The sequence below is a fragment of the Apodemus sylvaticus genome, chromosome 19 (genome assembly GCF_947179515.1).
Source record: "Apodemus sylvaticus chromosome 19, mApoSyl1.1, whole genome shotgun sequence".
NCBI classification, from domain to species: Eukaryota; Metazoa; Chordata; class Mammalia; order Rodentia; family Muridae; genus Apodemus; species Apodemus sylvaticus.
In genome coordinates, this window is record NC_067490.1 from 34,113,650 (window position 1) to 34,128,879 (window position 15,230).

At 41.3% G+C, this 15,230-nt stretch overlaps 1 protein-coding gene and 1 long non-coding RNA gene across 2 annotated transcripts in view; one reads left to right on the forward strand and one right to left on the reverse strand.

Annotated features, from left to right (window-relative positions):
- Positions 1-15,230, forward strand: part of Cep85l (centrosomal protein 85 like) — a 172,993-nt gene that overhangs the window by 7,895 nt on the left and 149,868 nt on the right. The window lies entirely within an intron of this gene.
- LOC127669536 (uncharacterized) lies at positions 535-9,683 on the reverse strand. The gene is made up of 3 exons (XR_007974385.1): positions 9,327-9,683; positions 4,538-7,730; positions 535-3,400 (listed from the first exon to the last, which is right to left on the reverse strand). It is a non-coding gene; the product is annotated as an uncharacterized LOC127669536 (long non-coding RNA).

Sequence of the window (15,230 nt, forward strand, 5' to 3'; positions counted from 1 at the left end):
TGAGCATTGGTTTCGCACATGTATGCATGGGTGAGTAAGCTAAAAAAAAATGTAACATTTAAAGGAACCTGGATCATTAGATATGAAATAAAGCTTAAGAACAATGAAATGAAGATGAACTAAATATATTTTTAAAATTTTCCCAGGTTTGGTGATGCACACCCTAAATCTCAGCATTTGGAGACAGAGGCAGAAAGATCACAAATTCAAAGCTTGTTAGGCCTATGTGGAAAGAGTCTGTCTCAACATAAAAGAAAAATTAATTCACTGATTAAGAGTTTTATTGTTCATGAAAACCATGTTTCACCACTTTTGCTTTCAATGCTCTACCCAACCCTAAGCCTGGCACAGTTCAGTAGCATGGGGTAGGTGCTGACTAGGTATTGGACTACAGGAAGGAAAAGGGTAATCTCCCAAGTATTAAAAACATTTCATTTTATTTTTAAATTAATTTAATTTGTTTTATTTCAGAGATAGATAGATAGATAGAGATAGAGAGAGAAAGAGAGAGAGAGAGAGAGAGAGAGAGAGAGAGAGAGAGAGAGAAAATGTGTGTAGGTATATGAACATGAATTTAGTGCCTGTGGAAGCCAGAGGCATTGGATCCCTGTTACTAACAAACTCAGCCAAATGGCATGTGCTAGGAACCAAACTTGGTTTCATTCACTCCTAACTAACTGCTGATCCATCTCCCCAGCCCCATTTCCCCAGTTTTGTTGTTTTGTTTTAATCGAGATGTCATATCACATTTTACAGTGTGCATTGAGGTAAATTTACTTGTTTCTTTATTTTGGGATAGGATGTCATGTAGCCCAGTCCAAAATCTAGATCTTTATGTACCTGAGGATGACCTTGAACTTCTGATCCTCTTGCTTCCCCTTCTTGAGTACTGGGATTAAAAGCATTCACTATTAACCCAGTAGTGGTAAAGCACACTTTTAGTCCCAGCACTCAAGGCAGGTAGATCTAGGAGTTCAAGGTCAGCCAGGGCTACAGACTGAATTCCAGGACAGCCAGGGCTACACAGAGAAACCTTCCCCTAAAAAACCAAACCAACCAACCAAACAAACAAATACCCCCAAACCCCCAAAACTCAGACCAAAACATCAACAACAAAAAACTAATCAACCAAGCAACCACTAACAACAACAAAATCAAGCATGCAAACAAAAAACCCATTCTCTACTACCATGCCTGGTTCTATGTGGAGTTCAAACCCAAGGCTCCTCACCATAGACACGCACTCTACCGACAGATGCATATGCCCAGCCCAGTTGCTTACTATTTTTTTATGCAAGTCTAAAGTTCATTTCAGCTTTTCTACATAAAGAGCAGATTCAAGTTTTCATATTCCTTTTAAAAATAATGCTTCTCATCCGTAACATTTGATTACTAATTAAATATGATGGGGATAAAAATATACTTTGTATCTTCCCCAAATCCCAGGAATGCAGTAGTTTTTAACCTGTGGGTTGTGACACCTTTGTGGGTTCAACAATTCTTTCACAGGGGTCACATATCAGATATCTTACATATCAGATATTTATATTACAATTCATAACAGTACAAAAATAAGTTATGACATCGTGGTAAAAATAATTTTATGGTTGGGGGGGCACCAAACATGAGGAACTGTATTAAGGGGTCACAGATTTAAGAAGGTTGAGAACCACTGCTCTAACACCATAATAAAAGGAGAGAACAGAGATAAACAATGAGCATTGTGGGCTGAGGATATCAGTTATCTATTGCAGCATGAAAATTTCCCCAAAACTTTGTGTTGAAAATATCAGCCATCTGTTCATGGTGCTTGGGCAGCAGTCTGTGGAGGTCTCAGCCAAGAAGCTCATCTGTTTCCTTTGGTATAAAAAGGGGGTTGCTTTAGTTGCAACCAGGTACCAGTTAGCTGAGGCTGGTGCACCATGAAGACTCATCTGCTCTCATTCCATGGCCTGCTCAGAAGATAGTATCTGTCGTTTCCCCAGGTTTAAGAGTTCCAGAAACACAGAACCAAAGCTGAGAAGGCTCGGTAAGAAGTCACACATAGGTTTGCAGTAGGCAGGCAGTCCAAGGAAGTCACAAGGTCAGCTTGAACTTAGGGAGTGAAAAAAATACACTCTGCTTCTGGATGGAAGTGTCTGAAGCAATCCCATGACCATTTTCAATCCAGTAGGGTTGCAAAATGTTTCTTTGCTTTAGAAGATGTAAATATATAAAAGTGTGTACCTAGAGGTATGGCAAACTGTGGGTTTTCTTTTCTCCCTTTCTTACTCCTTTGAATTATACTTTAACAAAAAGTTGCATGGGAACCAGTTAGGTAAATAAGAAGAAACCACTTGGTAGGCACTACCCAGTTCAGAATAAATAGCAAGTGATATAAAAGAGAGCACTTTCTCTAGAAAAAAGTAAAAACTATTATTCCAAAGCTTAGCTAGCTAATGGAGAGTCAATATGAAGAAAATTAAAGGAATGTATTTCATCTGAGCGTGGGAAAGCTTGCCAGTAATCACAGATAAAATTGGGAAGACCAGCAGTTCAAGATCATCTTCAGCTACATAGTTAGATTAAGGCCACCCTGGGCTAGGGAAAACTTTGTCTCAAAAAATTAAAATTAATTAATGCCTCTGAGACTGAGCACAAGTTCTGGAATGCCATATTATATTCCATATTTTCTGACTACTAGGTATGAGAGAACAGTTTTTAGCTTCCAAATATGAGGTAATCCCACAGTAGAGGCTGAACTATATGGGATTCTCTTCTATTCTTTCCTAATGAAACCCACAACTTCATTCAGATATTCAGCCTGTCTTCCTGTACAGAGGTGCCATTACTTATTTGTTGCAAGAGACAGGCTAAAGAACCGTAACTTGAAACCTGTTCTGCATGAGAAAGAGTGAAGTGGGAATGTCTTGTTTCCTTGGAGACTCAGTTGTGTCATGTGATGTTTTCTGGAAACTGTCTTATGGGAGGATGTTTTGCTGAGAACACACATGTGTGTTTCTGGAAGTTGTCTGGTGAAAGGGCATGTGATATTTTGCTTGAGAGGACGCTTCAGACACATGATATTGGAAAGAGTATAAGTATAACCCAATGGATGATGGACGGTGCTCGGGCATTGGTTCACCTTGCTTCCTTTCATGATCTCCACTTGTCATGACGTTGTAGAGAGAAATGTACCAAAGAACCTCTAAAGCTTTTCTGGCTGCTTCAAGCTGATTCAGCAGACTTGTGCTGATGGGTGGAGCCTTGTGGTTTCTTCTGGATCAAGCCATTGCTACTGATTTGAGTGGACTGGACTGCTGGCAATGGAGATTGGTATCATTCCAAAGAAATACTTTTAAACAGATCCACGTCTTCCTTGTCCTGTTAACCATTTTTCCTCTTATGTTTCATTGGCGGGCTATAAGAGAGATTGAAACATTTAAGAACCCTTATCAAAGTAGGTTTTGAAAAATATAATCCTATGAGAGAGAGAGAGAGAGAGAGAGAGAGAGACTCTGAATTGAAGTTCTTGGATTCCATGACCCTGGAGATTGTCTCTCTTCTAGCCACAAAAGCCACAAACAAGGATGTAGCATGCCCATTTTAGGTTCTCATCCAAGAAAGTTATAAAGAAGATTGACCAAGGCAACTGGAGAGAAAGCAGAACCTTCACATTCACATCCTTCTGCTGCAACCTATTAGTGCAATATAATTCTGTGTGTGTGTGTGTGTACACATATGCTGAAAAACATCCCTGTTTTTCAGTGCAGCTTCATGTAGTTTTATTATTTGTAGTTAAAATGACCCTCCTGTCTAGTGATGTTGTTCCTGACTTACCTGAAGATTCCTCACCTTCTTGCCTGTAGTTTACAAGGAAAATCAATTCCGCCCACTACTCACATGCACCATCTCTGAAGATCACCCGACCTGTCAGCAGATTCAGATTCTCCATATGGCTTAGATCATTCACTGAAGCAATTTGAAAAATTCCTAATTTATGTAGGTGAAGCATGAAGAATATATGTGGTAATAGATTCTGAGAATATGGGACCAAGGACAGAAGAACACAGCTAGAGGCCAGATAGAATTTGTCAAGAAGGATCCCAGAGATTACAGTTTTAATGTTCTAGTTTAGGCAGTTGGAAGTTTTTTTAATTCTTTTTTTAAATCTTTAAATTAGAAGTTGTTTAAATCTGTGAACTATGCTCAGTTGTGCCCATTCTATATATATATAGGAGCCAGAGAAACCACATATTTCTTATTATAATATAAGAAAAAGAATTTAAACATCGATGAAGGCAAGACTGGGTGACATTATCACATGTGAAAATTTAATCTATCCTCAAATTTTCTTCTGCCTGGAGAAGGAGGAAGAAATATTTGAAAGAATTTCTATACCAAAAGCTTATGACTTGTGTTGGTGTGAGCAAGGCCCAGTTTCTTTAAAAAGCTTTTTTAGAGTTCTTTTCCCTAGGTTGGAGTTCTCTTCCCTGTAGTCAGTGGTTGGAAGAGCTCCCAGTATTAATATTTGTATCAGGGTGGGAAAAGGCCTTACCTGAAGATTCACCTCACTGTCAGTTAAGGTCACCATGCTGTCCATAACAATTGTGGTAGAGCAGCAGGCATGATATTCAAAGTGACATAGTCCTCAAAATTCTCTGGAAGGCTTCTTTAGAGGATAGAGTTCCAGTGATCAAAATAGGTAGGTATAATTTATTTGCTTTATAAAAAACACTCCATGAGTAGTGGTTCCTGAACTCCATAGGCGCTCGTTCTGGCTCTCTTATATTTGTCTGACTGGCTTGCCAGTGAGTTTTGCAAGTGTCTAAGCTTGTATCTTGATACTCTTGATATTTTGACTCCATAAGGTGTTCTGGTGTTCCAGGCTAAGAGGAAGGTCCAATTGGTCAAGCCTGCAATTTTCCACATGGTTCTTGGGACATTTTGGTGCTTCAAAGCCGAATAAAATTATGAAAAGACTACATTATCAGATGTATTACAACATGTCCCTGAGCCATTACCACATTATTTGCCCTTGTATCTGGGCATAATATTGGGACAAATGACCTCAATCAATAACAGGACTTTGGTAGTCACCAACACACCGAAGGCTAACATATCCTTTGTGACAACTTCACAGACAAAGCAGTGGGTCAAAAAGCAGTCCATCATACTTCTGTAGTGGGTAGTTTTTAGCTACACTGCTTTGAGTTCCCGATGAGTCATTGCTGTGCTCCTGGCCAGGAGCTATCTCAGATCTGCTGATGAAAGACACACACACACACACACACACACACACACACACACACACACACACAGGCTCATTTTAATCCTGCCTTAGTGGCTTAATGGCTGGGCTCTTCTAAGCCTCCCAGGGCTCACATGCCTTTACCTTTACATCTAGCTCAACACCTCTAAATCTTCCTTCAGCTTAGTTGCCCAGTTACCTTTACTCATAGCTCATCACCTTTAAATCACTTCAGTATAAACATCACTGTGGAAATGAGAAGATGAGTTTGTCAAATGACTGCTTGACACACAAGCATGTAGTCCCAAGTGTGATGCCCAGCAACAGTGTGAAAAACTGGGTGTGATAATCCTAGTATTGGAGAAGTGGAGATGGAGGATTCCTGGAGCTAGCAGGATGGCCACCTTAGCTTACTAGTTGAGTTACATACAGGTTAGAGATACTTAGAGTAGAAAACAAAACAAAACATAACCAAAACTCAATCATCCCCAAACAAACAACAAAAAACAAAAATCAGGTGAGCACCTGAGCACCCGGGGCTGTCCTCTGGCTGCCACATGTACATATATGTGTATAAGCAGTCACGCAGAAACATGCAAACACACACTCCTGCATGCACACAAAAACACACAAAATCACTGTTGCATATTTCAGTACATCCCTGGGAAATCTTGGAAGAGAGTCATGATATACCTCTGGTGTTGTCCCCTGTAATTGTCTGATGGGCAATGGTCAGCCTTAAGAAAATTCCAGGGGGGCAGGAGCTGAGAGATGGCTCAGTTGTTAAGAGCACTGGCTGCTCTTCCGAAGGTCCTGAGTTCAATTCCTAGAAACCACATGGTGGCTCACAAACATCTATAATGGGATCTTATGCCCTCTTCCGGTGTGTCTGAAGACAGCTACAGTGTACTCATATACATAATATAAATAAATCTTTTTAAAAAATTCCAGGGGACAACTGTGGTCCTAGCTGAGTAGAAGCTTGTTCTTCAAGTGTGTAGATCTTCAAATGGAGTTCGCTTATCCAAAATTGCACACACTAGAATACTGATTGCAGCTTTTAGAAAGACAATCCTTTTTTCTTTTTTTCTCTCTGATTCTGTAAACAGAGAAATAAACCTGAGAAGCAGTTTGCTTTTGCTTTCAAGAATAGACACTCGATTTTCGACTTAAGCTTATGCCAACTCTTTGTGCTCTGTGCTACAAATTGGTCCACAGGAATTGGTTGTCCCTTCATTCTGGCCACACTGAGAAGAATGTGCTGATGAGATCAGACAGCAGGAGGAGGCTGTTATTTTTAGATTAAGACCATGGGCGTCAGAAAGGGAAAATAAACCCATGGAAATACAGTGAATTTTCTTGGGGTGTTGCATTGTCTGACATGCACTAAACCTTTTCAGTGTCCAGGACAGTTTATTTACAAATTTAGAAAAAAAGTCTATGATTGCTGTTCGTTTTGGATTTTGGAAACGACACATAAAACTCTTTATGACGCTCAGCTATTCTCCCCCAGTGACCTGACAGCTTTGGGACTCAGAGAAAGGCTATTTAGATTGTTCAAACTATAACCATCTTATATAGCTCCTAGGACTCATGGCATTCAAAAGTTAAATGAGAAGGTGGACACACAGCGTCCAAAGTTCCTGAACGGGAAACCATCAGTATATTAGAGCACAACCCTCTTCACTGAGCAGTCACTCTTTGGAGGAATAGCTCCTAACTATGGGACCTGATAGAAACCAAGCGACTAGGAAACATGATCAACTTGGCATACGCGGAATGTTATCTAATCCACCTGGTTGCAAAGTCAGGCACATCTAAAATGGAAATAGTATATGAGTAAGTGCATCTGAGCTCGTCTGGCGAGCTCAAGTTTCTCGCTGATGGCTCATCTTGCTCAAGTTTCTAGGCATGCCACTCTTGTCCCTTATGCAACTACCGAGTCCTCACGAGTACTTCTTCATTGTCAGTTTGTGGAGAGCGGGTGTGGTGGCCATCCCAAGATGGTGCCCGGGCTGGCTGCCAGGTCGCATGACTCAACCCTGCATCCTGTTGTTCCCCTTTAAGAGTCACATACGCACTGGAGAAGTGCGCATGCACCCTTTGATGTCATATCAGGCCACTTTTGGGCCATCGTCTTGATCCTATCATGAGCCCCTTCGTGGTGGTCACTGATTGGTACAGGCTGCGATATATAACTGGGGCAGCAGGCTAGGATCGGGGGCTTCCAGATGTAAAGTTTCCTGAATAAACTGCTTCGAGAAGAGTCTCCTGTGTCGTCTCCCTTATTCCGCTGGACGGATAATGGCGGCGACATCAGTTAACTGAAGGAAAAGAAAGACCTAGCATAGTTTATTTATAGCTTTAGGTAGTAAGCAGGAACCATTAAAAAAAGTCTTTTATAGCTGGCAGCAGCCCTACTCAGTTCTTTCTGCTCCACTGAGGACTGAAATTCCTCCAGCAGGTAGAACGTGGAGTGACACCTTGTCTTTGCTTTTCCCTGGAAAGAGACACAGTGTGACAGGTGTCACAAATGGTTTGGTTAAATTGTCATGAACATGAAGAGAATAGGAGGATTTGAGACAAGAGGTGGCAGAAGCTGTAACTACAGGGTCTCAAAACCTATACTGTGCTGTGATGACTTTCACTATAGACTTGCCCTGTAGGCCAGGCTGCCCTTGAACTATGATCCTTTCACCTCAGTCCCTCAAATGCTGGAACTGGTAGTGTAACATCAAGCCTGGCCCTGGTGAGTGTCTCTAGTTATTAAAATGAAAATAAGAAGGACTCTCCTCAGCCTTTAGGTATTCCTGCATGAAGGTGTGCTTCCAGGAAGAGCCAGAGCTTTCTGCAACTATAAAATAAAATAAGATAATGCATTCAAGATGGCAAAGCAACAAGATGGGATGAACTTGAGTAATCTAATTAGCTGCATCTTAAGACCCCACCTGAGGACTCCCTGCTATGTAGCACAAACTATTGCTCAAATGAACTACTCAAAGTTCATTTTATCTGTGGAAAGACAGATAGACAGGCAGGCAGAAAATTCATTAGTACTTGATAAAAGCTCTACAAACTGGTAAGCATAAGGTATAGACATCTTTATTCCCCGCCAGAGCTCACCCACAGTATCAAGAGTATTAACTTGGCATTCCTATTATCATTGCTGAGTGACCAGTTGCTATGAAGAGTAGTAAATCACATGAACTTTTAATACAGCATTATACTCCAGGGGACCAGCCAGTTAGAATAGTGGGTTAATTTATTGGCTTCCTATAATTATAGAAAAGACAAAAAAAAAATCCCTTCTGTATTGTATTTTTTTTTCTGGTTTTGGATTTTATTTTCCTCTCTGATATTCATAACCTTCTAAACATATTAAACAGGTCCCAGGTTACTGCTGTTACCCTGGTGTAAATAGTAGCTCCACCACTCTCAACAGTGTCTCCATTTGGATGACAAGACCCTGTCATGGTATCTTGTGTGAGTTACTTCTGACCTAAAATTTATTCTACAGTGACTAAGCAGTAAAGCTCCCAAGCCTTTCCTCCTCAGAAGAAACAGAAGCAGCTATAAGCCAAATTACAAAATGGAAAATATGTACCAGGGACCACGACACAGATGTAAGCCAGTGGTTTTCCAAAGGTGATCCCAAGACCTACAGTATCAACAGTTGCTAGATCCCAACCCGGAGAAGCTGGCTTAGAAAGTCAACGATCCGGGATTTATATCCAGAGACAGCCGTCTAAAAATTCCTGATGGTAATAAAACAGTTTCTTAAAATGAGTGTGGTTGTCCCCGTGTGACTACCTGGACCAAACTCATTTCAGCTTAATTGTACGGTTGGGAATAGAGAGAGCTATCTCAGAACATGTAAGACCGAACAGATTCAGTTTATTATGATGTTCCCAGGGTTCCTTTGGCAGACAAGGGAATAAAAGCAGAGAATGGGGATTGTATATCACCTGAAGCCTAAAAACAAAACAAACAGTAAAATATGAGAATTAGTATCTCATTTGGGGTTTTACTGCTGTGAAGAGACACTATGACCAAGGTAACTCTTATAAAGGACAACATTTAATTGGGGCTGGCTTACAGGTTCAGAGGTTCAGTCCATTAACATCGTAGCAGGAAGTATGGCAGCAGACAGGCAGGCATGCTGCTGGAGAGTTCTACATCTTGATCTGGTTGCAGCCAAGAGAGACTGACTCCCAGGCACCTAGAAGGAAGCTCTCTCAAAGTCCCCCACCCCTCCAGGACACACTTCCTCTAACAGGGCCATACTTCCTCCAACAAGGCCAAACCTCTTACTAGTGTCATGCTCTGAGCCAAGCAAACCACCACAATTAGTTAAACCTGATACATCTGACATCATTTAGATGTTAGACACACAAAAAAAATATGATTCACCCAGAATATGCTGCACCATTGTTTCACTCCTAGATCACTTCATCATAAACATTGCCTTTAGCTATGTGTTGCAGCTCATGCCTGTCTTTCCAGAAGTGTGGAGGGTGAACAGGAGGATCTGATTTCAAGTCTAGTTTGGTCTTCTAGCTTGGTCTATACAGCAACTTCTAGGCCAGCCTCTACAGCAGTGGTTCTCAACCTTTCTAATGCTGTGACATTTTAATATACTTCCTCATGTTGTGATTACCGCTCCCCCCATCAACTGCAAAGTTCATTTCATTGCTACTTCATAACTGTAATTTTGCTGTTATGAATCATAACGTAAGTATTTTTAGAGATAAAGGATTGCCAAAGGTATTGAGACCCACAGGTTGAGAACCATTTGCTTTAGAGTCAGTGAGACACAGTTTCAAAATAATCCAAAGGCAGGGAGGAGGAAAGAGGAGGAGAAGGAGGAAAAAAAGGAGGAGTAGAAGAGGAAGAGGAAAAGGAAGAAGGAGGAGGAGGAGAAGGAGGAGGAGGAGAAGGAGGAGAAGGAAAAGAAGAAGGAGAAGGAGAAGGAGAAGGAGAAGGAGAAGGAGAAGGAGAAGGAGAAGGAGAAGGAGAAGGAGAAGGAGAAGGAGAAGGAGAAGGAGAAGGAGAAGGAGAAGGAGAAGAAGAAGAAGAAGAAGAAGAAGAAGAAGAAGAAGAAGAAGAAGAAGAAGAAGAAGAAGAAGAAGAAGAAGTCACTTTAAGGGAATATAACAAAGCAGTAGGAAAGAAGGACCAGAAAGTAGATAGACCTGGAAAACGTACCACATACATTGAGCTGTGAGATGGCTCAATGGGCAAAGACTTTGCTGCCAACTCTGATGACCCGAATTTAATTCCTAGAACCTACTTCCTGGAGAGAAAGAACCAATTCCTGTGGGTTGTCCTCTGACCTCTATAGGCATGCTGTGGAATACAAGCACCTCCAACAAGTAAATAGTGAACATGTTATGTGAATGAATGTTCTCCTAGTCTGGTCCTTTGGAAGTCCCTTGTCACAATGTCTTAGCATGAACTATCTTAACATGAACTATAAAACCAACAGTCATAGTCATAAGCACATTGTTGTAAGTTGCTGTCTTAGTGTTTCTATTGCTTTGATGAGACACCATGACCGGGAGAACTCTTATAAATGTTTAACTGGGGCTGCCTTACAGGTTCAGAGGCTCAGTCCATTACTGTCATGGCAGGAAGCATGGCAGCACGCAGGAAGATAGATGTGGTGCTGGAAAAGGAGCTGAGAGTTCTACATCCAGATTGGCATACAGCAGAAGATTGTGAGCCACGTTAGGCATAGCTTGATGTAGGCGGTCTCAAAGCACACACCCACAGTGACACAACAAAGCCACATCTACTCTAACAACAGCACACCTACTCCAGCAAGCCCACACCTCCTAATAGTGACACTCCTTATAGGCCTATGGAGCCATTTGTATTCAAAATATTATAGCTGTTCATATTATCACTGTAGTTCTTAATTTCTAGATTTCTCTGCCCCACAAGAAATCAAATAACACCAAGAACTACTTAAATTTGTTTCCTGCCCCATTGTATAAATAGAATTTTCTGTATCCTCTCATTTCTAAGAGAATCAGAGTTTTCAGTACATTTTCCTCCCCGAACAACTTAAATCAGCCAACAGTTGAGAGTTTAAGGTTTGAAAACAAGGGAATGCCCAGATGAACTTCAGATTTCCTTACCAAACAAGAGTCGTAAAAGCACTGTATGGGGTTCAACAAGATGTCTCGGTGTTTAAAGAGTGCCACCAAACCTTGTGACCTTGAGTTTCATTCCCAGAACTTACATGGTAGAAGGCAAGACAGACTCTTGTAAATTTTTGTTTGACCTACACACACACACACACACACACACACACACACACACACACACACGATACAAGGGCACAGGAGAGACCCAAAGCAGAGAGCACAGTCAGCTTGCACCACCTGTCAGTAAGGGGAAGTGAAACTTCTGGGAGCTAGAGACTGTAGCAGATAGCATGTAGCCGAGGCCTCCAAAAGAATAGTGGTGTGGCTCCAAGAACCCCACACATCAATCACACGTGAGGACAATTCTGATATTGACTTATGTATCAGTTTAGCAGATTTAATAAGCATTGGCACACATGTGAAGTTCTGAAGAAAGGAAGGAGAAAAAAAAAAGATAAAAGTACCCACCTCTTTGATCTTGTGTTCTTGTTAGAGGCAGCCAAAGACAGATTTTTCTGTTACAAACGGAACAAATGGATATGGTAAGATAATGGCGAGAGAAATATGGCCGTTCTTTCCGATCCATTAGCTTTTAAAGACTCACTCGCATTAATAGCACTTCAGGAAAGGTCTGAATGGAGAACAGCGAGCTGAGTGAAGATTAGGAGAGAGAACTCTTGGCTGTGGGGATAAATAGCCCATCTAAGATTCTGAGGTTAGGACAAATGAATGCTTGAGGACTGACCACCTCAACATAAGGGAAGTTGAGGAAGAGGAATAGAAGGGACTGGAGGTAAGCATCTCTTAAGAGGCTGACAGGCCTGGCCTTATGGGCTGCTGCAGGGGTGTGGTGGGAGAGGCACTAGGACATGGGCAGAGAGAATACTATTCATAGAGTTGTCTTTTCAAAAGCCTCCTCTGTAAACATGGTTTCTAGAGTTGTGGAACACGAGATACATTTTTGGATTTTTTATATAAATTAACACTCCTTCCAGTCCACATGTTGCTCTAAAAGCCAGTATATGTCACACAGAGACCTCACACAACTATTCTTGGCATCCTTATTCAAAATAGCCAAAAAGATTCAGAGCCAACAAAAATACCCATCACCAATGAATGGAAATGCAAAATCCACCCTGAAATGTATTCACACCATCGAAAACATACCTAGCAAGAAAAAGAAATATAGAGGTATGTCACACATGGATATACATGAGAACATGCTAAATGAGAGCCCGGCATGCTTGACTTATGCCGGCAATCGCAGCACGTTGGAGGCAGAGGTAGGAGATTCTCAAGTCTGAGGCCAACCTGCTCTCCATAGTGAATTCCATGTTTGCCAGGGCTACATAGCAAGGCACTATCTTTAAAAGAGCTGAGTGAAGGGCTCCAAGCAGAGAAGCAGATATTGCATGATTCTATTTATATGAAATGTCCAGAAAAAGAAATCTATATATGGAGAAAAGGGAGTAGTGATTTCCGGGGGCTGGGAGTAGGAACAGAGATGAATTGTACAGGGACAAGGGGATCTTTCAGGGACCATGGAAGTGGTCCAGTATGGACTATGGAGATGATTACACAACCCGGCAAAACTGCTGAAACTCCTTAAATTAAGCACTGACAATGTTGGAACTTTTAAAGTATGTAAAGTAGGACAGGTTAGAGATGGGTGAGTGCATTTGTTGCCAAACCTGCCCACTCAGGTTCAATCTCAGGAACTCACATAGTTGAATGAGGGAACTGATTTCAAGTTGTCCTTGGACCTACAGACACACATACACATACACACACACACACATACACACACACACACACACACACACACACACACGTGCAGGCATATGCACACACTTGCTCACACATAGAGCAAAAGTATAAAGTATTTAAATTGCTTAAAATATTTAAAACAGACTTAAGTAAATTTCCTAACATAGACACATTTATTTTCTAAGTTTAGAACTTAAATCTCAGCATATGAACCCTGTTTGCCCACAGGTCCTTGGTGACCTGTGGTTATGTGTGCTCTCCCCATAATTCCCTTTGCTTTAGCTTGCAGCAAGCTGCCCTGGCCTCTGGGGTCACGGATTGACTTACAGTTCCTTCCCCAATTTCCCTCTTTTCTGGTTCACACACATTCCAAGCTTCCACATGTGGTGTTTCCAGGTTTCACCTGCTTTCCCTCCCCCACCCCCTACGCCCCCACCCCCAGTTTCCAACCTTTGTCAGCTGTTTTCAGAACATCTCCATACTATGTCCTTTTCCTGTTCTGATTCTCCCTTCTTCCCATTTGTGCCCATTTTCTCCACTGTCATCCACCATTTTTTTCTTCACATTAGATTTATTCGTGACCTCCGAGAATAATTACAGACCTGGAGAACAGGACAGGCACATGTTAGAAGACAAGAAAAGCTTTAGGTTTTGTCATGTCAATTTCTAAACTTCAAAGAGCCAAGAAAAAAAAAATCTCAAAATGTTTCTTCTAATGCACAGCTGTCAACCAAACCAGCTTACCAGTTATGTTCATAGGGAAGACAAGCACGATTTATACTTTGAACGTATTTTAACATTCTGTTTCATTGTGAACAAGAATATTTTATCATGGAAGCATTTCACTTGAATCGATGTAAATGTTTTGTTAACCGACGGATGAAATCAACATGACTTGTGTCATTTGCTCAGAGAAAGATATTTGCGCCAGGTTTGATGGCCAACGCTTGCAATCAGCTTTCAAGAACTAGCATAGTAGGATGACAAGTCACAGTCCAGCCTGGGCTACACAGTGAGTTTAAAGCTGTACGTGCTGAGAGACTCTCTCTCAGAAAACAAAGAAAAAGTTAGAAGTTCAAAAAATAGTTTACTTTGTTTTAACTGGAGACAGATTTTTTTGGTTTGGTTTCAGTACAGTTAAGTGGTTCAAGAATCAGATTATAATTGGTCAACCTTGTTTAACTGCAATTTGTGTTTTATTGTTTTTCCTACTTGCTGACACCCCACCCACTCCCTGTCCTCTCCTTGCCTTTCCCTTCCCCTCCCCTCCTTTACCCCCCTCTTCCTTCTCCACTCTCTCCCCTCCCCCCTCTTTCCCTTTTTCCTTTCCTGCCTGTCCACCTTCCTTGTTTTCTGTCTCTTAGACGCTTGAGCATTTGCTTTGCCACACCTCTACCCCTTCTTTTTGGTATATTCCTAAACTCAAGAGTAAAATTATGGTTATAAGTAGAAAGATGTAAATTTTCTCTTCAGTGTAGTAAAATGACCTAGAATGGCCTTCTCAGGAGATGTGTAATGCTGGAAGTAGTTAAACATGTTGGTGCCTGTTAAGGTCAGGGTTTGCTTCTCATCTAACCAAGTAAAGGATTTTGAGTTCCTTTGAATCCCAACATGAAGGAAATGAGGCACACAGAGCATCTTGCTGTATTCTGTGAGATCATGGGGTCAGGAATTACTGTCTTCAGGGAGAGAAGCTGCAGCACCAGGGCAGGAAGAGGCTGGGCATCCCAGTGGGGAGCCACGCAGGAAGAAACAAAGCTTTGATTTCACTCAGCCCCACGAGAGTTTGCTGTAGCTTCAAAATATTGCTAGCTACGCTTCATGCATACTTCTTGCGATACAATAATAGAAACCAAGATCATAAGGAACAAACACTGCATTAAATAGAAGGTATGCTTTCCAAACGTAAGCTGAGGAACCTTGTCTCAGCAGCAGAGAGGATTTTGTTTACTTTCATGCTCTCATTTTTTTTTGTTGTTGGACTAGGCTGCTATAGAAAAGGGTGTGGACTTTTTTTTTTTTAGCTTCAGTCTCCACTTCCTGTGTAAAACATTTGGAATAGATGTTTACTATAGATATGAAGC